The following is a 26256-nucleotide window of genomic DNA, read 5'->3' as shown; positions in this document are numbered from 1 at the left end:
CTATTTTCTCAGCTGTTTGTACTATTATTGGCATAAAGACAGGGTTTATGGCTAGAATTTTCCAATTCCCTTAAGTGGAGAATCAGGTTGTGTCTGAAGAAATGGTGCATTTCAAATACTTTTTATCCTGTCAGTATATGAGAGTTTTTAACTTCAACATCTTTTCTGTTTTTTGAAATCTGACACTGATTTGTCCTATATTTCCCAAAAGCCTCTATGTGTAATTAGCCATTGGATTTACTCAGTAATTACTTCATTTTTTTTCATGTAAAATGCACTTGATTTATTATATATGAGGGACGCAATGCAGTTATAGGTCAACAGCAGTTAGAGAAGATTAAAGGAAATATTCTATTAAACCATGGATGCAATCAATCCCTGTAAGACTGCTAGGGAGAGTAAGAAAGGTGCCACTCAATGTTTAACCATGGTTTTCTCGATGAATTTGCCACCGCCTTGACAATTAAGTGAATAATGGAAGGTCAAATTTAAAATCCAACCTTACAAGTGTATTCAAGTGAGCAGTGGAATGACACATCAGTCAGGACAAAGTCAAGAAAAAAAGTTTTAATTCTTAGTAAGAGTTTTCACAAGTCTTATAATAAACTGTAAATCAGTTTAGTTTTTTTCTGTTTAAAAGGAAAAAGGAGAACATTGCCATACTTCTTCTGTCCATCCTGTTAGAAGAATTTTGCTAGCAATGGCTGAGATAATGTAGTCTTTTTCTAAATGGATTTCCCCTGCCTATGGCTAGCTTACTCTGGCTTAAATAAATGATGCTTTGTAGTGGAACACACAAGGTAGGAATGGTGTAGAATGAAGTAAGGTTGTTTCCTTGGACTAGGTATTCACACTTTATGTGCAGTTTAGTAGTTGATGCTGTACAGCTGACAATTACACTTCAGTTGCTTGCTAAAACACATTTTAGCAAGATTCCAGTATTTATTTCTGTTTGTACAATTGCACTGTCCCTGGGATCTTCCTCAGTAGAGGAGCTTCCTTCCATGGGGCTGGCATCTACAGAGAGGATAATTGAGTGACCTTGTATCACTGAGGAGGAATGCTGAGTCAGAAATGGAAGACTCCCCAGTGAAGGAGACTGCTGGGAGTTTTATTGCCCAGGATAACAAAGCAGGGATAGATTTTTCAGAAATTATAAAGCTAGCTCCAAAGGGACCAGACTTTCTCTTCCTCTGCCATTTCTGTTTTTATATTTCTAATTCTAGACATCAGAGAAGATGGTGAAATTGCAGGAGGAAAACAAAAGTTACCCTTTCAGAGTCATCTCTGTTTGCTTTAACAACATTTTATTTATTTGTTTGTATAATTTAGGCTTTTTTCTGGAATAACATCTTCACCCCTTTTTCTTTGTCTTTTAAAAAAATGTATTTTTATTGGTTTCAGAAAGGAAGAGAAAGGAAGAGATAGGAACATCAATGATGAGAGAGAATCATTGATTGGCTGCCTCCTGCAGGCCCCTTACTAAGAATCAAGCCCACAGCCCAGGCATGTGCCCCGACCTGGAATGGAGCCATGACCTCCTGGTTCATATATACTAGACGCTGAGCCATGCCAGCTGGGCTCCCCCTTTTCTTTAGAAATGATGTCATGGTAACTCACTACTGTAGTTTAATTCCTTTTAGTGTTTACTTAAGGACACATAGAGGTTCCTTGGTACATTTGATTAACATATGCATATTTAGTGTCTTTGACAGTTAATCTCTAATAAATGATTAATTATTTTATTTTTTATTTTATATTTAACTTCCTTACACATTCTGGACCATTATGTCAAGGGACATTTAACAATGTGAAAAGGTGAGCGGTTTTCCTCATGTAGTTTACACCGTAAGGAACTTCACCAGCACAGAGCATATGATCCAGACCATGAAATCCAAAGTCTGCAGATGGAGCTTCCCAGCTGTCTCCACACAGCACCTGAATATTATCACCTGTTTGATATAAATTAAAAGAGAGAGGCAGAGATGAATACAGAAAAACAGAAACCAATCATCTGTAGACCAGAGTAGCAGAAAAGATTTATATCTACAATACTAGTACAAAGTGATGAATTCAAAGAGAGTACTTTATCTCTTAATTTTAAAAAATGACATGATGATATTGCTGGTCTGGAATTATTTTTGTATCAGCTTGAATAAAACGAGGTGGCCAGCTATATTTCACCCTGACACTCACAGTATTTGGAAGTGATTAAAAGGTAGAAAATGAACAAAGGTAAAAATATAAGTTTTACATAATCAGATATTTCCATCAACGAGTGTCTTAACACTGACAATGTGTTTTGAAAAGCTTTTGTGGAGGATCAGTATTGGTTAGTTTTAGTGGCCTCCAAACAAAGCTGGCTTAGGACTGAGGAAACCTAATAACATTCATATTCCAATCTCATAGCCACTGCATGGCTTACCTGCTCATATTTAACTCAACCAACCATGCAGTGGTTTTCTCTACCACTTCTGCAGTTGTGTGATTTCAATAACATGTTTATGGTACTTTTATGCAATTTTGCCTTGCACCAAAGATAATAGTGTAGATTTATCATTTGTAAGTAATCCAAAAGACAGATTCTCTTTTTTAATATTTATTTGTAATTAGAGTTGAGTTGAGATACAATATTACATTATTTTCAGGTGTACAACATAGTGATTAGACATTTCTATGATTAAGAAGTGGTCACTCACTGAAACCGATTTGGCTCTGTGGATAGAACATCCATCTGTGGACTGAAAGGACCTAGGTTCGATTCTGGTCAAGGGCATATAGCTTGGTTGCGGGCACATTCCCAGTACTGGGTATGCAGTAGGCAACTGATCGATGTTTCTAACTCTCTATACCTCTCCCTCTCTGTAAAAAAGTCAATAAAATATATTAAGGGAAAAAAAAAGAAAAAGAAAAGGAAAAAGAAGGGGTCACTCCAATAAGCCTCTTACAAATTCTCTTATTCGCAGAGATGTAAAAAATAATAACCTTAACATTTCAAATTTAGGTCACTTTGGGACACGCTTGCTGGGACAATGTGGGAGGTCTGTTTTAAACTTTCATTCATGTGAAATTTGACTTTGTTATGTTTCAGATATTCGGAGTAAAATCAGGGTATCAAAACAACTTGTATGCTAAGTACCAATACAGTGAGAATCAATCTTTTTCTAAGTACTCTTAAAAAGAAAGAACACATTATGGCAAGTGAGCAAATATTGATGAATTAGGAGGAACTGTGGAGCAGTATACACTGTGGGTGGGGGAGAGGAAGAGAGAAGGAGAGACATTTCAAAGTGTTGCATAAGTTTTAAAAAATACGTGGAATTTGAGACTCATGAGTTTTGGGCATTTAGCTCAGCAACATTTCTGAACTTTGAGCTGTACAGACTTTCCTCTTGGAGGGATCTTCATTCTGACAAAATTGTAAATCAAAATATTTTTACAAGACACAGTACTTTTATTTTTTATCTTTTATTAGCACCACAGGATCAGAGTCACATTATGCTGCGTTGGTAACTCAAACATCAGGTGTTCTTTTTTTTTTTGTGCTCACTTGGTTCATAATTAAAATAAATAGCATTATTTATTCTCTAGAGCACTCTTAGCAGGGAGACTCTGGTTAGTAGAAGCTTTCACCCCCTTTTTAAAAAGAAAAAGAGAGATGGCTTTCTACTCACAACTCTTATTTATTTTTATTGAGCACCAATTATCTCTAAGCCTGTTGCTCAGCAGTAAGAACATAGAAAGAATGATATTGTCAGAGCCTTTCTCCTGGGGGAATCAGACTGATGTCCAATTAAACAGTACAAATAAGTTCTTCAAAGGAAAGATCTGTGCAGTGGAGATTGAAATAAACAGGAGGATTTAAACACTATGGAGGAGCTGACATCTAAGAGTTAAATTGTGTAGGCTTAGGGAGATGGCTTAGGCAGGAATAACATGCATGATCTTAGCTTTTGCGATGGGTGGAAGCTGTAGTTCAAGAGAAGATGAAAACTTTATTTTGGGCATGCTGATTTTGAAATGCCTTTGGAGAGTGCAAATGCAGATGTCTCCGGTACAATTGAATGTATGTTGTGGGCAAAGGCCAAATTACAGAAATCTAAAGGGTAAGTGGGTGATACAATCAGACATTCAATGTAGACAAATGTGTTTAAAGAAATTTAGCTTAAAACAGCTAAGATTGAGTGGGTCAGCTAACAGGAACAATTTTTGTTGTTGCTTTGTTTTAAGATGGAAAAAAAATTGGATGTATGTAATTGCTGATTTGAGGGTCGGGGGAGGCACTGGAAAGAAAAAGCATTGAAAACTAAATAAAAGAGTCCTGAATTAATAGTATTTAGTTCCAGGAAAAAGAAGAGGGAATCGGATGCAGAACAAACCAGGAGACTGTAGGAGGTGGCAGGAGACTGGCTAATGTGAATGTTAAGCACATTAGAGTGGAAAGGGATAGCAAGGATTTAGGAAGATTGTAAAGGGTGGCAAGTAGGAGGAATTTTTTACTGATGAGATGTCTATTTCCAAGGGTTGTTATGGCCTCTTTATAGGTGGATGGAAAGGGGTGGAGGTGAGGAGTTAAAGAAAGCCAAGAATAGGGTGGTGAAGGCCTGGATTGGGGGTTGGGATGAGCTAGAAGAGTTCAATGGGGAAGCAGGAGGACATATGTAATAATTTCAACAATAAAGATGAGAGAGAGAGAGAGAGAGAGAGAGAGAGAGAGAGAGAGAGAGAGAGAGAGAGAGAGAGCAAGAGAGAGAGAAAGAGAGCAAGAGAGAGAGAAAGAGAGAGTGCCAGAGCGCCAGAGCCAGGAAGATTGAAAATGCCATTGTAGAGAAGGGGACTGAGAGAGAGCGAGAACTAGAAGCAGTGCCTAGCAATGCTAAGTAAACAGCTGAGGTTAAAACTTCAAATGAAGAGTGACATAGCCCATGAAATTCTTTGATTTCCCCCCCCCATACATGCAAGTACACACACACACACACACACACACACACACACACACACACATACTCAGTATTTTTAATAGAGTTTCCCTCCAAAAGTTGACAGCTATATTAAAACAGGACCAAAATAAGACATTTTTTTTCAACACACTGGAGGTATCTACATATGTTGGTTTAATAATGAATATTTTCTACTGTTTTATTTCTCAACATATATTTTTATAAACTGCAACATATTGGCTTAGTTTGCTTTACTAGAAAGCTTATATGACCGTTTTAGTCATTTTGCAATGCTCAACAAAGTCGGAGTGAACATTTAGGACATGCTACATTAATCAAACATTCTCACTGCTACTTTTGTTTCTGTCCCTTTAGGTTGCTCTTTTAAAAAAATTTTTTTAATTTATTTTTTATTTTATTTTCTATCACCATGTATCCCCCTGTACACCTTTCCACCTCCACCCACCCCCTCTCCCCTTCCATAATCACCACACTATTGTTTGTGTCCATGAATATCTTTCTTTCCCCCTGATTTTTGCTCAACACTACCACATTCCTCTTAGCCCTCCCCGTCACACACACACCAGAGCTGTCTGCCTTCTTTCTATCTGTGAGTCTGTCTTTATTTTGCTTGTTAGTTAAGTTTGTTAATTAAATTCCACAAATGAGTGAAATCATATGGTACTTGTCTTTCTCTGACTGCCTTATTTCACTTAGCATAATGTTTCTTTTAATAGCTCTTCGTTTCCAGATTTCTACATGTCATTTTTTAAGTCCAAATTGTAACGTTACCATTAATACTCTCCTTTAGCTGGAAAGGGAGTTCTTGGCATGTATTGACATTTGTAAGATTTACTTGTATCCTCTTTACAAATTCTTGATAAGAAAGAATACTGATTACTTCTTCTGGAATTATTTATAAAAGTTGAAAACACACAAGATTCACTAAAAGCTAGTCTGCCTTGGCAGAATCAGGGGAGACACAAAAGGAAGAGTAATAAGAGAAAAAAAAATCTGATACAACTGATACAAATGGAATTCATATTTCAAAAGCAATTTATAACCATTTTATTTGCTTATATATCAATAACTATGAATATTTATCAGACATAAAATACTTTCAAAATATAATTATTATTCCCAATTTATGGTATTTTAATGAAATCATTCCTATAATTAGTTTGTGATAAAAGATTTTAAAAGCTCATCTTGGCAAAAACAACATAAACTCATTAAAGCCATTCCCACTATTTATTCATTTTATTTACCTCATTTCTCTACTTGAGGTCTGAATGATCAAGCACATTAAACAACATTTAGCATCAGTTTTTAATGGTCCATCCCAACCTCCATTATCTGTATATCAATGGAGGGTTCATTGGTATAATCTGAACAGAAAATATATAATCAAATTTAAAACTTCCTTTTTGTTCTTCTAAGTCAAATATTTTCTGTTTAAGTATCTTTTAAGCGTTAAAATGCCTCATCCTATCCCACCCTGGCCTCTGAGATTAACCAAAGAATTTATATGCATATTTGCATAAGCAATGGACTCAGATAATAGTGTGGTGGAACCCTTGTGGTGCAGGGGCTGGGAGGATGGGGAAGAGAGAGAATTGGGGAACATCTGTAAGACTGTCAACAAAATAAATAAGTAAGTAAATAAGTAAATAAATCAAAGTTGGAATTTCTAAAAACCAAAAGGAAGTTTTGTGGGTGTTTTTCTCCTGTGATACTGTGTTTTCTGTTTTTGTTTTTCTGTGACAGCCGAGAATTCTAAGTTTTGAGAGTTCTCTCACTTGAACCAATCATCTTCTAAGTAGTAATATAATAACCAGATGCCTGGTGCATGGATGGATGTACCTGTGGGGTCCCTTAGCCTGGCCTGAGGGGATCAGGCTAAAACTGGCTCTGACATCCCCTGAGGGGTTCCAGATTGTGAGAGGGCAGTTCTTGGTTGATGCATCCCAGAATCCAGCTCCCTGATTCCTGGTTCCAGGTGAGTCACCTGAGAAACACAAATGCCAATTCACTGCTGCTTGGAAGCTCCTGTGCTGAACATCTGCCCCCTGGTGGTCATTGTGGATCATAGATACTGGTCAGCCAGTCACTTAGGCTTTTATATATATAGACTAGAGGTTTGGTGCATAAATTCAAGTACCAGTGGGGTCTCTCAGCCGGGCCTGTGGGGATCAAGCCAAAACTGGCTCGCCAACATCCCCGAGGGGTTCTGGATTGCGAGAGGGTACAGGCCAGGCCCAGGGCCCCATGAGTACATGATCAGAGCCGAGGAGGGACTTTGAGAAGGCTTCAGGGCATGCCTGGTCTATATTATCCAACCTAATCAGCCAGACCCCAGCAACAAGCTAACCTACTGGTTGGAGTGTCTCCTCCTGGTGGTCAGTGCACATTACAGCTACTGGTCAAACAATTGAACAATCAGACACTTATTAGGCTTTTATTATATAAGATAATAACAATCTTTGTTTTGTTTTTTCTCACCCCTTTGCCTCTTCCCTTAATGTAATGCCCTATATTTTAATAGAGCAGTTTGTATGTGCATCCTTGTATTGAGGATTATGCATATAGTATTATTATTACACTAGAGGGCTGGTGCATTAAATTTGTGCACTTGTGGGGGGGAGGCGAGTGTCCCTCATCCAAACCTGCACCCTCTCCAGTCTGGGACCCATTGGGGGATGTCTCATAGCCAGTTTTGGCTGATCCTCTGAACCACTTTCCTACCTGCCTGCCTGATTGCCCCTAACCACTCTGCCTAACAGGCTGATCACCCCCTAACCACTGCCCTGCCAGCCTGATTAATGCCTAACCACTCCACTGCTGCCATGATTGACAACTTACTCCTCCCCTGCCAATCCGATCACCCCAACTGACCTCCCCTGCTGACCTGTTTACCCCCAACTATCCTCCCCTGTAGGCTTGGTTCCCCACAACTGCCCTCCCCTGCAGGCCCGATTGCCCCCAGCTGCCCTCCCCTGCCAGCAACCTTGTGACAATGTGGGGGCATCCATCTTGTGATAGTCATCTTGTGGTGATGTGGGGGTGGCCATCTTGTGAAGCAAGGGTGTGCTGGTCAATTTGCATGTTAACTCTTTATTATATAGGATACAAGTTAAGCTCATGAGTATCACCAACAAGCTTTTTATTTTTCTCATATCAACTTCCGTTTTTTGGCTTCACCTTTGGACAAGTACTCAAATTCTGTTTGTAAATCTTATTTGTAAAGTATTAGTGATAATAATTCTTATAAGGTTGCTCTTAGGAGTAAATAAATCTTCTTATATCCTGGCATATAGCAAGTGCTAGTTCATTGTAAATTTTATATGCACAGTCCTCAATACAAGGATGCCCATACAAACTGCTCTATAAGAGTGTAGGCATTAGGGAAGAGGCAGAGTAAAGGGTGAGAGAAGACAAGTGCAGTGAAGATGGAGGTGAGGCAGAGGTTGGAGGAAAGGCAAATGAGAGTGAGTTAACTTCAAAAATGCTGATTTCTTCCTTGAAAATTGTTATGACCTCACCTAAAACCACTCTTTTTAATATATATAAAACTTCTCCCTCCGACCTTTGACCTGTGTAAAGCCAGAAGTTTAAAATCAAGGTGCTGTGGAGCTGCACTGCCTTTAGGTTTTGGGGGAGACTCTCTTCCTTGAATCATCTAGTTTCCATATCATCACATGCCCCTTGGCTTTTGTCTGCATTGCTGTAACCTCCACCTCCATAATCACTTTGCATCCTCTTCCTTCTGTGTGATCTCTGTGTGTCCTTCCTAAGGACAACTGTCACTGGAGATGGGGCCCACCTGAAACAATCAGGATGACCTCATCTCCAGATCCTCGACTTAATTACATTTTCAAAGACTTTTCTTTTCCCCAAATGTTATTACATTTACTATTCCAGGGATTTGGACTGGAACATATCTTTTTGGGGACCATGTAATCTCCTACATATTTACCTTGGTAATGTGATGGCTATGCTTCTAAATAATTGTGAAATTGTCATTCTTCATCAATCTTGATGTTACTTAATCTACTTCCTTTATTCTGAAAGCTACATGTTATCAGGAAATCTTTCCTGGCCACTTGAGTTTACATCAGATTCCTATTTTTCATACGTCATATTTTTCCTATGTCAATATTGTCTGTGTCACTTACTTTGGTTCTTGGTTATACTATCTTAAGATTTGAGGTGTTTCAAGAAAAGTTCTATGCTTTTACCCATCCTTGATATTCTGGTTCAATTCAGCTTTGGAAGGGTTGGTATTTTTTTTTAATATATTTTATTGATTTTTTTACAAAGAGGAAGAGAGAGGAATAGAGAGTTAGAAACATCGATGAGAGAGAATCATCGATCAGCTGCCTCTTGCACACCGCCTACTGGGGATGTGTCGGCAACAAAGGTACATGACCTTGATCTGAATCGAACCTGGGACCTTTCAGTCTGCAGGCCGACACTCTATCCATTGATCCAAACCAGTTTCGGCCTGGTGTTGGTATTTTTAAACTTTTCTAAGTAATTTTAAAAGTATAAGTATGATATAGCAACACTGCCTTATGCAATAATTTTTAAAAGTTTGGTATCAAAATTATATCTCAGAATCTAATGCAAAACTATAGAATCTGTCCCAGAAAAAAAAATGTACATATGTGCACACAAACAAAATAATGCATTCAATATGTAATATGTGTTCACCCACATCCATGTACATATTTTTCACAGATGTTCTAATTTTAGAGAGGCCTGGACAATGAGTTTATTTTGTGAATTGTTGCTTATATCAAAACATTTTAAGGTAAAACTCACAAATTAAATTAATTTTTCTTGGATCAACTTTGCATTTTTAGGATTCAGTTACTTGTGGGTTAAATCATGCCCCTTTATATGTAAGAATGTCTGACTATAACACACACCACTAGTGTTATCAGTGTCCCGAGGCCTTAGCCATACACTGGGCTCTACCATATTTTCACTCCCGATAACAATATCAATGCTCCTACTGAAAGGTAGTTTCTTTTGACAGTTTTTATAAAATTGGAATTCTATGTTAGCCGCCTATGATAGGATCTATGATGCTCATAAAAACAGTTTTCTTATTTCATCTTCAAAGAGGTGACTGTTTTTTGAGTGACTGACAGAGAGCAAGATTCTACATCATGTGGCAGAAACTACCGACCTCATCATGGCCCATTTCCTTTCAAATTGTCCAGGAAAATAAATGATGAAAATATGTGAAGGAAATGTTTCAGAAACAATCTTTCATGTTTCTAACCACATTACACAACACATGGAAAGGCTAATACTGTATTTTATCTCAGTTAGTGTAACTCACAGCCATGCTTTCAACAGAGGGGGAAAAAAAAAAAAAGATTTCAATGCAGGTCTTGGTTTAATTTGGAACTGATTGCTCATTAATCTTTGGAATAGGTATGCAAGCTGTCTTCCAAATGAAGGGGAGGTTGTTGGCTGCTTACCCTAAACCCCACTGTGCTGTTTTCAATTTGTTTTTTCGTATGATATTTAGTCTTTCATTCAGTGTTTAATACTAAACATTAATGGGGAAAATATTGCTTAATGAGCTGTTGTGCTGGGCAGAATGCAGTCAAACACGCCTCCTTTGCAAGAGCTTGCCAGCTTGTGCCAGTATTTAGATAGTGTCATTAATCATGAAACATTCCATTCTCCTCTGTCCTGGAAGACAAGAGTTTCCTGATGTCATGGAAACGGGCCCTTTTAGAACTAGGTACGGATGAAGGCATAGGATGCCTAAGTACAAGACATCAGACAGTTCAATTACTGCAAGGCAGATACCCCCGTTGTGGTTCTGAGCTCTTCTGCTGTGGATTTTATGAGCTCCAAAGAGAGAAAAATTCGGGGTTAACAATTTATCCTGCAAATGCATAGGGTTTGGAGATTCTGCCATGGGACAAGACCAGCTAGATAATCAGATACCTGATAGGTCAATTCCAAAGGCAATGAGCATTAAAGTAAGCCTTGCTTGTCCCTGGCAGACTGCTTTGCTTCACAGGTTTTTATGGGCCTTTGTGCCATCAAGGTGATCTGCAGGACCTCTGCAGGCAGAGTGTGCGGTGCACAGCACCCGGTGGGATCTGGCCTGACGTTATCTCCCATGTAGTATTCTGCAAAAAGAATTAAATGTATTTAGTTCATGTTCAGATTACTGATTGCCCCCCATTAACAGAAGAGAAGATCCAAGGACTTTCAGGGCAATTATAAATTGCAAATTAAATGTGAGAGAGGGGAAAAATCATTATGTATGTATTTAATACAAATTCAAGGAAGTCTTTGTCAATGTCAGTTTATTACTTTAGTCTTTAAAGTTTAAGAAGTTAAAGGAAAAAGGGCTAAAAATAAATAACAGTATTGAGCATAAGGAAAGGACGTAAAGAGGGCTAGAGCCACAGACATCCCTGAAGCACACGACTGTTCGGGTCACAGTGCTCCCTCCATGAGCCCTGGCAGTCAGAAGGGGACGAGGCCTCCTTGCTTTTTGTCGTGAACCTATCTGGATTGCTACCTTGGCAGCAAAGGACAATCCGGGTAATAGGGAATATGTGTCAATCATCAAAGTTTTACTTAGCGTAACCCCTTGTCAGTAAAACACGGAAGTGTAGATTCTGTTTTCCCAGGGCTGTCGCTGAACACTCAAAAGAGAAGTCCAGAGTCTGTCAATGCTAGTCACCCTGGCCTTGCAGGAGATTTTCCCAGTGGCCGGCAAAGCCAGAGAAATATTTAGCACAACTGATATAATTGAGGATGTCATTCTGTTGTGCAAATTTGGATTCAAAGGCTCTTTAGTCACATCCCGATCATAACTTGTTGTGGGGAAGGGAACTGAACTGGCTTGCATGTTGTCTGTTTCTCTCCTAGTGCCTCGCAAATGTCTGAATATATGATATTCACACATTAAGAGGATTCATAGACACTTAAAATCTAGGGCCAAAAGGACCTTAGGGATTCTCCAGACTGACTCATTTTTATTTTTCAGATATGGAAATTAAGACTCAGAAGCTCAAGCGGTTTAGCAAAGGACACATTGCTAATTAGAAATAAGCCTGAGATTTTAATGGTTTCCTCTGAATTTTTCTCCGTAGACGGTCAGTTTGATCGTCATCAGGCTTTTACCCAAATTATCACCAGGAATGTGCATAACCCAATTAATTGTGAATCCACCTTGATAGATGCAATCAAATGTACTGATTGGCTATAATAATGAGCAATCTCTCATATAAAACGTACTAAGTACTGGATTTGGTTTCAGGGATTTACATATATTAACTTATCTAATCCTTATAGGCCTTAGGGGAATGCAGTATTGTGACTTCTTTTTTTCAGGATACCGAACACTGACAACAGAAATAACCCATCCAAGTTCCCAGAGCTTACCTGCTCAGCCAGCTTTTCCAACACACAGTGCTGCTCCCCAGTGGCTGGGTCCTCAGAGGTTCCAGCAGCAAACTGCTTCCAGAAACAGATCATTCCCCATGAACCCTTATTTGTTGTTATGTCTGGGTCACCAGACAAGCTTTTCTTTATTTAAAGTAGTTTCACTTCAGAGATTTCGGAGCCATGCGGGCCCTTGGAAGTTTGTTGGCACCATTTTATCCATTTTATTGTTCCAATAAGGCAATTTGCCTTAGTTTCCTATTATGGGTTAGAGTTCTGGTCCCATCCATCCTAAAAGTTTTAAAATTCCTTCTAGAGATAGATTGACCTCCCCTTGAATGCCCTTCCCCTCATACCAACAGCAGTGCAAACCAAGAATTTTGGAGTGTGGCAAGACAAAAATATTTTCTCCCACCTAACTCACTCACATTCTAAGTAAATTCATATCCCCCGCTAAGTTTATATAATGTAATACCCTCAGAGCAAATACCTGCTTTGAGGTGACTATCTTCTCAGCCAATGATGGTAAATAGACTAACATAAGCATGGAATTACCTACAGTGTACCATTTTAATTCTGCTTAAATCCCCAGTCTTATGCATATAAACATTTTTATACTATAATATTTATTTTTAGTATTAGACCAGCTAATTTTAGTTAGATCAGATAATATCCCAATAGCTTATGCTTAAATCTAGTGTTTATTTGGGGTAGAATATTTCCAAAGCAAGGTCAAGCATTAGCTATTGTTTCTAAATTTTGTCTTTTGAAGTTTTTAAAATGTTGTTCTATTGTGCCTTGTTTTTATGATATATAAAATAGGATTAGATAGAATATGGCAATTTGTCTTATTAGGAATAATGGATTCCATAATTTAGAACATATCTATTCATTTGTTCCTTCACTTATTATTCACGCATTCATTCTTCATTTTTTCTCATGCCTATATCTAAACAATTATGTTGTGGAGAAAATTTTTAAAAATTGTAAAATTATTAAAAGGAAGAAAAACAAGGATTATGTATTAAAAGTGTGGAGTGCACGATAGGAAGGGAAATTTAAGAGCAGCTGCTCATATTGAGCTTGATTATTAGCTCTGAGTTTTCTGAAGGCCAGTTTTTTAAAAAGAAAGGGCAATGGGTTGGGTGGTTTTCATTGTCTAATAAAGGGAAACATAGCAGCACATTAGAAAGCACACACTTCTCTTTAATGTTGAATTCTGGGAGGAATTTCACATGAGCTTTTAAGAGAATCTTTAAAGAACACAGTAGATGTTGTCCTTAATGGAATCTTAAAAAAAAAAAAAATACAGAGACTTCTAAGAATGGCTGTTTTATTCCAAAAGCTAAAAGCATAATTATTGTCAAAGGTCCTCAAAGCTATCTTTAATGCCAGAGTCATGCAGCCCGGATATGTAGTGCTCTGGTGATCTCACTAGATAAAGAGATCAAGCTTAGAGAAAATGTAGTTTATATCATAATTGGATTTCTTGCTCTACAATGATTTAATAAATCAATTAGGTATCAAGTGTTCAATATGTCCCCTGAGCCAGCTGAGGTACTTCGAGGTCAGACTCAAAGTATAAGTTTTTTAAAATTATTCTTATTTTCAAGTATATTGCATTTTAGTTGGAAAAATAAACTTACTGAAATTGAAGGGCACTGGAAATATACAGCTAAATTATATTTTCTGTGTCCTAGTCTGTATTATGTACAGTTTGCCAGGGATTGGCAAACTTTTTCTGTAAAGGCCTAGATGGCAAATTTTTTAGGCTTCGCTGGACACATTAGGCTTCTGTGGCAGCTACTTATTCCTGCCAATGTAGCAAGAAAGCAGCCATAGACAATAATAAACACATGGGCATGGCTGGATCTGGTGTGCTGGCAGAGTTTGTACACCTCTGTTATTGAACACATTATTCAACTGCATTCTAAACCACGGGACACTGACTATGGATGACTTCGAATTTAAGGGAAGAAATATACTTAAGTAAGGAGATAGTTATTAAAGGCTTTGAAGAAGACAGTTTTTTTAAATATATTTTATTGATTTTTAACAGAGAGAAAGGGAGAGAGATAGAGAGCTAGAAAAGTCCATGAGAGAGAAACATCTACCAGCTGCCTCTTGCACAACCCCTACCGGGGATGTACCCGCAACCAAGGTACACGCCCTTGACTGGAATTGAACCTGGGACCTTTCAGTCTGCAGATGGATGCTCTACCACTGAGCCAAACTGGCTTCGGCTGAAGAAGACAAATTTGAACATGTCCTGAATACATAAAAATGTGATAAACACACAGAGAGCATGCATGTGTGTGTGTGTGTGTGTGTGTGTGTGTGTGTGAAGCAGCTTGTCACTTTCTTTTACATTTGTCTGTAGCCAAATGGCTAAAGACAAGGTATTGGATAGACTTCAAAAAATTGGATCCTTATTTAAAGTACTTACTTGCTCACAAAGACTATTGAAAAATAATTAGCCATACTATAATGTCTCATGATCTTCATAAGCATTATTAATAGCTTTTCTAATTTTGCACATATGTTAAAATATTTCTTCACTAATAAATATTATAGTGAAAAATATCAAAAGCTTTTTATACCATTCTGGTTTGTTTTTTGTTTTTTTGCCTTTACAGAGAACTGAAGGATTAAAAAAAAGAGAGAGAAAGAAGCACTTTTAGGGTTATCATTGATAACATTAGTGGGATTCAGTAGTTCCCCTGAAGGACCAGTAACAGTTAATCCATCTTAAACTAGTATATACATGCTTTTGTGTGAATAATTTTGCCAGTTGTATCCATTGTTTTCTCTAAACTTCTGTTTTATAAAGTTAGTGCATGTTCTGTCTATTGAACTGTGTTGAAAGAAATAAAATTACATTAAATTATTAGACATTTTTAGGTTAATGAGAGTTAATCAGGAGAGTAATGTTATATGGGCCAATATTAAAACAAACAAACAAAAAAAACCCTAAGTATTTTAAGTTATGTTTAGAAGAAATTCTGAAAAAAATTTCAACAAGAGCAAAACAAGTGGGTATGGGAAGAAAATGTCCAATTGTAAACTTATAATGTAGAAATCATGGTCCTTTGAATGAAAACATAAAAAATATTTTTCTCAAAGGTGTAACTGATTTTAAGGCTAAATCAATAATAAGACACTATATGTTTAATTTATATTAATTAATTCCTATATATACAGAACAATAATCTCTTTTTAAATCCTGATTTTTTATTCTGAAAGAAGCTAACAAATATACATTTGTGCAAAATTGTATAAAATGCTTCTACATGATGCATAATTTTCTATCAGTTTTATTCCTCATGTGTATTTTTGTTAAATAATAATTCATTTTTAATTATGAAAGGTTTATAATATGGAGAAAAAATGAAATGTTTATATATTTACTACCTGGACTTAGCAGACATTAACATTTTTCTCTGCTTCTGGTTGCTTAATTTTATGAAAGAAATAAAACATTACAGATACAATATACTCCCTCCTTGCACTCAAGGGCTATCTTTTGCATACATGCTTTTAAAATTTTTCTACATAGCTAGATATTCCCCAAACAACAAAGATAACTATTTTCTTATCTTAAATTTACCTAGATAATAACAAGCGTTTATTCTTTTGTAACTTTTATTTAAAAATCAGATTATTTTAGGAATACTTTAACAAAAATTTGATTAGCTGTTGTTATTAAAAGTTACTAACCTAATAGTAACTTTCTAATTGGCTGAATAATTATATTAAACTTGTTCAAACATCAACCATATATTTTTATTCATATATGATATATTATGTCTTATGATCAAAGCAAAGTTCATATAAGTACCTTGGCAACACATATAAATCAATTCATTTATATAAAATTGGCCATAATGCAGTATCTAGAGGGAACTTCTTTCCAAATCCCTTCTGAATTTTCTGTCCTTTATTCAGTAACTGTGCTTTTTATTTTAAAGTGAGATTACTGAACAACCAGGAATGAGTCTGATAACTCTCTCACAACACTTGCAGAATTTCAGGTATAATCAGGGAGCTAATATAGTTTTATGATGATGAAAACACTATGCTTATAAAACAGAATAGAAATAAGTAGATATTTGGGCCCTAGATTTAAGCTGAGACAAATGTCTCTGTATGAAATGGACTATTATGGGTTTATCTTCAATTCATTTCAGAAATATACTACAGTAGACCAGTGGACCAGATAATCACATATAGTTGAAAGTGTGAATGATGCAGTGTAGCCATTCATTGCTTTTACATTATGTAGCAGGCAGAAAATTGGTGAGAATTTAAAATGCCTGTAAATAGCAACCTTTTCTGAATAGGTTTCCGGAATGCTTACTAAATAAGACAAGGGAAGCTTGCTACATCAACTGGCTTTCGCATGTCAGCTACAAAAGCACACCTGAACAACAAATTCTGTCTGCATTGAATTTGTGAATTCTATATAATATGCTTTAAAAATTGTAATGCAAATGTTGCCTAGGGCATTTACTACCTGTACTCAGCAACCCATTTTGCATGTCTCTCTTCTTTCTGTTTCTACTTTATTTTGCTATTCATTAATTTCTAAACTCAAAAGATTTATTCCTTAAGAACAATGCCATTATCTGTCTTCATATAAGGACCTTTCTCTGTACCATGTCTCAATCCCCCTACTAAATGAGTTTTATATATTGTACAAACCAGGTCTAGGTCTTTCAATGAGGTGAATGCCCCAATAAGTGTGGCTCATTAAAGTCCAAAAAATGGATTTTATTGAATCACATTAGGAACTTGGGATATGCCAGAGAGCAATGTCAGAGCAAAATAAATTTGAGAACTTTAATTAAGTACACAGTATTTTGTTGGCCTAATCAAACTTTATTTTGCTCAGAGCTGTTTACCCAGGTTTGCAATATAAAGTCCATATTTTCAAAGAGATAAATCTCCATTGGCCTAAATTTACCTAGTGATTTCCAGCTGCTTATTTTACTTCCTGATATGTGGATGTGGTCACAGGGTCATGGAACAAAATTTACCCAAGAGTTGTTGATTCAGCTAAAACAAAAATGCCATGTCAAACCTTCTTTTGCAGTTACTACTTGTCACTGCCAGGAAATCGCTTTTTGAAAGGAGTTCTTAAATTTAATCTCCATTTAATTGAATTAAACACACATATCTAAAAAGAAAGTAAGAGGGGGGGGGAGTTATCTTGTTGCCAAACTGTTAAAACACACACACACACACACACACACACACACACACACACACACAGGATGGATGAACCTTTTAAGGGGAAAATATCTCGACTTCAACATATTTCAAGGACATGGGGCATATTTTTAAGTTAAGAAAGGTTAGACATTTTTATTCTGTCAGACATTCTATTGTTTTCATTACAGACTGAAGAATGAAAGACCATGAGAATATTCAGCTGTACCTGATAAGATTTTTTTTCTTTAGAGATGACCCCAACCTGTGGGAGATGATTTATGAAATCATGATTTTCATTATTGGACTTGGTGCTGACTGTGTTGTTTTTGATTGATGGGCCTATAGTTTTTGTCTCCTTTTGTCTCCAGTAGAGAACAAGGGCATAAGAACACAGCTAGTGGATGGAGGAAATTATGTTAAAGGTGGCAGTATTTGTTGAGAAGTGGTTATAAGGATATGTAAAGCACTCAAATAATTTAAACACTTGATAAAGCATGGACTTTATTTTATGTTTTAAAATAGATTATTATTTTAAAGAAGATTATACAACCTATGTCAGAGAATTCATAAAAGTTTTCATTTGTTGTTGATGAAAATAGTTCTGAAATGCAAGAAAAGAGGCATTTCATTCACTCTGGCATACAAACTGTTCTGACATAGAAGGCCATCTATTATTTTAAAAGCAAACAGATAATACATTTTTCTGTTTTTATAGTAAATATAAGAAAAAAGCCGAAACTGGTTTGGCTCAGTGGATAGAGCATCTGTCTGCGGACTGAAAGGTCCCGGGTTTGATTCCAGTCAAGGGCATGTACCTGGGTTGCGGGCATATCCCCCGTAGGGGATGTGCAAGAGGCAGCTGATTGATGATTCTCTCTCATCAATGTTTCTAACTCTCTGTCCCTCTCCTTTCCTCTCTGTAAAAATCAATAAAATATATTTTTAAAAAAAGAAATAAGAAGTTGTCTTTTTTCTAGTTAATAGTCCTACAGCTCAAATTTCAGGGAATTTCTCATTACATAAATAATATCCACTCTGAAATAACTTATTTCTTATTTTTTTAATAAGTCTAAAGCCTCTTTGTGTATCTGTGTATGTGTGTTCTCTTAAAAAGTCTCAAAATAATATAGGAGAGCCTACAAATGAATGAGAATAAACTTTCACAACAAAGTTTGGGCATAAAGCATTTGTAAATATTGAGGAAGTCTAGCCAGGACTACAGAGAGTGAGAAGCATCTGCATTATCCTTTGAAATATGTCCTAGTTACTTTCAGAGCCTATTCTTATTTAATATTTTGTCCATTCCAAACAAAGCAACTTTTAGAAAAAAGTTGTTTAAAAGCTTCATATATTTTATAAAGTACAAGTCCTTATTCATAATTGATGCAACACATTTATTAATGATTAATAGCTATTCTCTATTAAACATATATAGTCTGAATACAATTCTTTTTATTTTTAATATTTTTATTTCTTGATTTTTTAAAGAGAGAGAGAAATGTTGATTTGTTGGTCCATCCATCTACCTGACTAATCTATACAACCTTGACCATCATCATCATCATCATCATCATCATCACCACCATCATTTATTGAGCACTTATAACATCTCAGACACTATGCAAAGGTTTTGCATCATCATCATCTCATTTAATTCTCATAACAATTCTATAAGGCATGTTTTGACCTTCTGCATTTTAAAGATGAGACAGTTAATACTCAAAGAAGCTAGTAAATGGGGGAATACAAATTTCAATTCTACAATAATTTATAGGATTTCAAGTCAATGAAACTAAATAGGATGTTATAATATATACAATGAAAGATAACTACAATGCAAAACTAATGTATGCATTTCCATTTTTTTTCCATAAAAATATTTAAATGTATGGTGATTGTGTGTTTCATAAATACTTAGGAATCTTAGTGCTACAGAATGACTATCAGAAGTTTTTGGATATTAATCTTGAGGAACACTGGAACATTCAAAGCTCATCACAATTTTAGGTCTCATTGACATCATTTACCCTGCATGTTTATTGAAGGAGTGGTTTTCTTTAATGAGCAAAGGAAGCATTGCTGCAACACATTTTTGGTTTCCAAAAATATTTCATCCATGTTACCATGGATGAAATAATTAACAGCACTTCAATGAGAAATTTCAGAGATCATTAAAAAAGTTTAGTTTAGCATTATGTTTCATCCTTTTAAAAACATAACTATTCTATAAGTAAAGGACATATTATAATATTTTAATAAAATGTTTACCCAATCAAAATATACAATTCAAGCCCAGCTGGCATTGCTCAGTGGTTGAGCATTGACCTATGAATGAGAAGGTTACAGTTTGATTCCTGGTCCAGGTTCATGCCTAAGCTGTGGGTTTGGTCCCCAGTGTGGGGCATACAAGGAAGCAACTGATCAATGATACTCTCTCATTGTTGATGTTTTTATCTCTCTCCCTGTCCTTCCTCTCTAAAATCAATACAAAAATATACAGTTCAAAACTTGACTGCTTTAAAACAGAAACATAAATTATTAGATTCTTGAGCAATAGGTAATGCATGTATTTTTTAAAATGGGGCACAAGGAAATGCAAAATACTCAATAGTTGAATTAAATAAACATTTTATCAGTCTTTATTTGAAAATATATTCTTTTACCTTATAGGCTGTTTGAAAGCTAAATTTTAGCCCATAATATACCCATGTTTACTTTCATAGAGAAATGTAAGTGTGCAGCTCAGTTGCAATTTTTTTTCTTGTAAACTGTAAGTGCCAGAAAGTTATCACTGGGCTCTTGTGTGAATTGCCAAATCAGAATTTACACTGGCCAAAATTAATCAGGCACATACTGCTTTAATTGAGACTTACAACAGAGGAGAGAAACTGAACTGCTAAAACAAAAGGTGGGAAAATTTTAAGCATTGAGGTAAGCTAATGAAAAGTACAGGAGGTCATTGTAGGAAGAGGTTGATCAATGAAGTGAGTCAAACTCATTTAGTTATTCCAGAATTTGCAAATATTTGTTTGTTTGTTTGTTTTCTTTGATTAGACCATCTGTGTTTGCTAATTGTTGCCCATCTAAGGAGTTAGGCTCCCACAGAGACAGGGAGTTAGGAAGGCTAGTTCCTTCTAAGTTTCCATTTCAAAGAGAGGGTTCTTAGGTTCTTGAGAAAGACATTTCCTGAGTTCTAAAACTGGCAAGAGGCTGGAAGAAGATTCACAAACATTTAGAAAGGCAAAAAGAGTATTCACAGTTTCAAATTTTCTAAAGTTAAGTGCTCTAAGTAAAGGGAGTTCAGAGATCAAGTCCAAAAGAAATCTGTCTAACATTTAGTCAACTGAGAACTTTACATTACATATATAATGTAAAGCTCAGTCACATTACATATACAATCCAATTTGATAATCTACTGGCTTCTTTTTTTCTACTATAATATACCTCAACCCTTTTCACACCTAATATTAGGTAGTGATCTTTTTCAACACATACATGTACAAATACTTATTGTAGACTAACTGTAATTCAAACGCCATTATTATTCATTATCTCATTTAGTCCTCACAACATTCTAAGAAGTATTTCTCATCACCACAATTTAACTGTAATAGAAGAGAAGATTAGTTTATAGGGCTTATAAGTAAAGGATCTGGGATTTGAACCAAAGTATTTCTGACTCCAAATAGTAGTTATATTTGGATTACATACCTAATTATTACATACCTAATAATTTCTCAAAAGAAAGTAACTTGGCAGTTTCTTTATTGCAGACATAAACATGTTTTCGTGAAACAGATTGGCTAGCATGACATCTATTACTCAGTCTTGCCATACTGTGTAGGTTAGTGGTATAAATAAGACAATAACCCATAAGGCTAATATGATGGAAGTACTGGGCAATTATATTTAGTGTTGGCTTATTGTGAATATCCATAAGGTGTCAAGACTTCTTGTTTACTGAAAATTATAGTGCTTTGGAATGTTGATTAATTGACTACAAAGTTCTTGGTATTATTGTATGATATCTGTAATTCAAAGTATGTGTCCACTCTTCCATACTGCGATTACCAGTGAGCAATACAATAGTGACGAATTCAGTGTCTGTTATCTGACTAGCTCAGTTTTTAATAAAATGTTTTTGCTAGACAAAGGCTCATGGAAAAGAGAGAAAGCTAATGTGTTTTTGACAGGCATGCAAAATCAGCAGTTATGACATGGGGACATCCAGGCCCACAGCTCACAGATGCTGTACAGAGCAATATATTTATCCTTTGAGCATGTGTCCCTGAGACCAGGATGATGTCAGGTAACCTACTTAGTTTCCTAAAAGTGACAGGTGAGATCTGGTGTACTTTAGATGAAGATCCTCTGCTGCTCTATGATTCAAAACCTTAATTTTTGGTTTTGAATGATGGTCTTTTTTTTTTTTTTTTTTTTTTTTTTTACAGAAAGGAGAACAAAGAAACGCTTTCTGGATATGCCTACACTCAGATGGCAACATATTCTCATTCTGTACCAAAGGTTCATGACTGTTTAAAATTACTTGGGGACCTTTTTAGAATACAGCTACCTAAGCAGCTCTCTAAAAATTCTTACTCAATTGAGTTGGGTGGAGTTTGGGCTTCAGTCGTCTTTGAAATCTTCCTGGGTGATTTTAATATCTAACAGAGTTGAGATCCACTGCTCTATATCTTCATAGTTTATGTAAAAACAAGCCAACAAACCAAACATTAACCTGTCTCTATCAGGTCAAGGGTGTAAAGATGTGGCTAGCAATTCATCATTTCTATGTGAAAACTCATAGTCTTATAGACATTTCAGGTATTGTCAAAAGCAAACCATCTTTTCAAGTATTATGTTCCTTCCTAGAAGCAGATACTATTTATTCCTTCTGAGAAGCAGCTTGTTATAATTAAGGAGCATTTAACTAGTTTTCCAAAGAATAGTACTCTGCCCACAAGCATATCACACACTAGCCTGGAAGACGTGTATTAGCCAAGTAACACACCAAGCCTAAAAATTTCCCCCCTAAATACCACCTTCCCATTTTTGATCTTTTATATCTAGTCTTTATTTCCCAACAATTCAAGTTAGATATTACTGATCCCATTTAAAATTCACTAAATTACAGTAAAAATTAAGTTGGTAATTTGCCCATGATCCCACCTTAAGAAGCACAGAAAAAAAGTTCAAGTACCTTTATTTGGCTTCAATGTGAAATAAATTAAGGTTCATTTGTGAACAAAACTCTTATCTTACCTAATAATAGACAAATATGTAAATTGACTGTATCTTCTCTATGCCCATAGCCAATAAGAGTGACTATGCAAATTATCCAAAAATATGGCAGTTAATTTGCATAGATAGGCGCCCAGGGCCTGTGTCCCAGAGACATTCTGGCACCCTGGTCACTGTGAGGTAAGGCCTGGTGTATGAGCGGACCTCCTGTGATTGATCGCAGGGAGCAGGGGAGAATCGGGGGGGGGAGGTGTATGCTCCTGCCCAAGAGGCTTTTGGCCTGGGAAGGCCTGTGCAGGGGCTGAGCCAGTGATCAGAGGGAACTGGAGGGGCCCTGTGCAGGCCTAAAGCCTCTGGCCAAAGCTTTAGGCCTGGGCAGGGCCCAGCCTTCCATTGGTGTGAACTATAGAGGAAACACCTTTTCTGACTGCACATTGGCTAAGCTCCCTGTATGCCACTGGTAATATTCTTAGTAACTTGGGTTATAAAAATTTAATAAGGTGATCTAGGGTTTTTCCACCACACTTCTGGAGAAAAAAATGAAAGTCCACTGCTGGAGGGCTAAGAAATGTCATATCCTGCCCTAGCCCGTTTGACTCAATGGATAGAGCCTCAGCCTGCCAACAGCTGGGTCTGGGTTGATTCTGATCAAGGGCATGTACCTAGGTTACAGGCTCCTCCCTGGCTGGGGGCCAGGTCAGGGCTCATGCAGGAGGGAACCAATCAAAGTGTCCCTCTCACTTTGTTGTTTCTCTCTGTCTTTCCCTTTCTCTTCCACATTCTCTAAAAGTCAATGAAAATATATTCTCAGGTGAGGATTAAAAAAAATAAGAAAGAAATGCATATGTTATGAAAGTCACATCTTGAAAATGCCTAAAGAAAGTTGTAATTTTTTCTTGGTGAAGGGACTGGAGTTCGTGTTGATGAAAACACCTTGGTGGCTCTGGTGACTGGCAGTGCCTGCAGCAGTGGGGTGATGGGGCTGATGCCTTTCCCTGATCAGCCCGGTTGCCTCCCACAAAGGGAGGCCAGACTGGCTTAGGTCTGCTCCCCATGGGACTTGGGCCTAAGCCATCATTAGGACATCCCTGAGGGATTCCAGTATGTGAGAGGGGGCAGATTGGACTGAGGGACCCCCCACCCCACCCCCAGTGCACAAAATTTGTGCAACAGGCCCCTAGTAAGTTATATTCACAGAAAGGTGGCTTCCATATTCATTGAATGAACTGGAGGGGCAGGCTGTAGACTCTTCCCCTGAATGACTCCCAGGCCCCACAGTCCCTGGCCTTCTCTGGACTGGGGAGGCTCCCTCTGCCTTTAGGAAGAGCCATTGAATCACAAAGCTGCCAACAGAGAGACAGACACGCTGTCAGAATCCACAGCAGCTAACCTGATTCAGGGCACTTGGCCTGTCCATCACTTAACTTGGTTCTGAATATAAATCTAAGAAAAGTACATCTGATTGGAGAAAAACCTAAATTTAACCCTGTCCTTGGTTGCAAAGCCATGTGGGAAATGTAGTTTCACTTCTCTAGATTCTGCAGTATAGAAAGGTATACAAGAAACAGGTCGCACACAAGAATGGATATTGAACTGCCAAGGTACAGCATCCACCACAAACATGCTGCTTTTATTGTTTGTGACCATAATATGTGCTTGTTCTGATCATGAAATGAGGGGTTCCTAAAATACTAGATCATTTTCAAATGCAAATTATAATTATAAGATACAAATGATAGGTAACACACACTTATAGCAGCATTTATTCAAAAGCTACCATGTCCCAAGCATTATTGTAAACGTTTTCTATCAAGTAATTTACTATATCTGTTTGGAAACCTTATAGACAAACTGGGGCATAGAGGCTAGACAGCTATCACAGGTAACATGACTAGAGCCAGGTTTAAGCCCATGTAGTCTGCACAGCTACCACTGTGTCACCCTGTCTTCCTGGCAGACACAGACACAGTTATGCTTTCATCAAATACTGTGATGCTTTACAAGGTGATTAACGCTTGAACAGGACACATTCAAAAAATGAAGCAATAAACAACATCCACGAACCCACACATTCAGGGTTCCTGACAGAGGAGATAAATGGGTTAGGCCAGTAACAATGTAGGGTTGCCGAGGAAGAAGGAAAATCCAACTCTCCCTCCGTGTAAAGTTCAAGATAAATTATTATTTGGGGGGTTGTGCACCCCTGATACCCATTCTGAATTTTTGCTGCATAAAAATGAAGGAAAAACTGTGTTTCAGATTAAATACATTTTGCCTTAAGGAGCTTCAGACAGTTTGAACTTGAAATGCAGCCTGTGAATGAATATTTAATTTCACTTTCCTTATAAGTGAAGTTGAATCACTTTTGCAAGTCTGAGGGTGACAGTTTCAAATTTCAGCTCAGGCAGGCAATCAACAGAGAATAATATTACAGCAGGAGAAAAAGTCGGTGATTCAGTAATGACATTTTAATGTTACAGAACAGAGTATCGGTCTAGAAATCCGCAATCCCTTGTGATAGCTTTTTGTTGACTTAACAATCAATACCATCATAACAATAAAAATATGCAAGTCCCTAGCTGTAGGCAATGCCTAAGAATGAGAACTTGTCCATCATTTGTTACAACCTTCCAGGTTTCCCTGCACAACACAGAATTCCCCCTGCCTTTAATCTCGTGTTATACAGCAAGGCACAGACCTTTAAAGATATTGAAAAAAAGCATTTATTCCTTTTGGCTATTATTTACTAAAGCAAAGAACACCTTTTTCAGATAGCTTCTAACAGGAATTTATATTTTTATTTTAAATTGAAACCGTTTCAAGTGCAGTAGATGGCATCTTATCATCATTAACCATTTATTAGGTTTCCTTGCTGCATGGCGCCATAACCAGGATTTAAAACAGACGTGGTCTCTGTCCATTAGAACAGAGTGGCCTGCTACCTGCTACCCTAACCGCGGAATGGACTCCAGCTCACTCACTGCCTTTACTTACTGACTGAAAGCATAATGACTAGAACAGAAATCTTCTCTAGTGATGATGTTTATAAACCAATCTTTCTTATTCTGATCCAGGAGCATTTTCTTATTTCTGACATACTTTTTCTGTTTCCAGAGAATCTTGAAATAGACTGCCATCATGCCCATCTTCCAGGGTAGGAAGAAAGAAAGAAAGAGAAATAGCAGGAGTTCAGAGCTTTTTAAACTTTCAGTTAGGAAAGTATGATCATAGACATTTTCCACGCTTGTCTTGTGGGGTTATTCAACTGTGATTGTTATTATTATTTTTTTTAATGTGGAAAGAGCCCTGACTGGTTTGACTCAGTGGATAGAGCATTGGTCTGCGGACTGAAGGGTCCCAGGTTCCATTCAGTCTGGAGACACATGCTGGGGTTGCAGGCTTGATCCCTCCCAGTAGGGTGTTGCAGGAGGCAGCCAGG

General features: G+C 37.0%; 1 protein-coding gene and 1 long non-coding RNA gene across 5 annotated transcripts in view; one reads left to right on the top strand and one right to left on the bottom strand.

Annotated features, from left to right (window-relative positions):
- Positions 1–26256, top strand: part of PCDH9 (protocadherin 9) — a 900785-nt gene that overhangs the window by 685315 nt on the left and 189214 nt on the right. The gene's annotated exons all lie outside the window — the stretch shown is intronic.
- LOC123653259 lies at positions 10249–17542 on the bottom strand. The gene is made up of 2 exons (XR_006742952.1): positions 17446–17542; positions 10249–11098 (listed from the first exon to the last, which is right to left on the bottom strand). It is a non-coding gene; the product is annotated as an uncharacterized LOC123653259 (long non-coding RNA).

Source organism: Pipistrellus kuhlii, unplaced genomic scaffold (assembly GCF_014108245.1).
Source record: "Pipistrellus kuhlii isolate mPipKuh1 unplaced genomic scaffold, mPipKuh1.p scaffold_m20_p_3, whole genome shotgun sequence".
NCBI lineage: Eukaryota > Metazoa > Chordata > Mammalia > Chiroptera > Vespertilionidae > Pipistrellus > Pipistrellus kuhlii.
The sequence above is the reverse complement of the archived record's forward strand: the minus strand, read 5'-3'. Positions and strand labels throughout refer to the sequence as shown.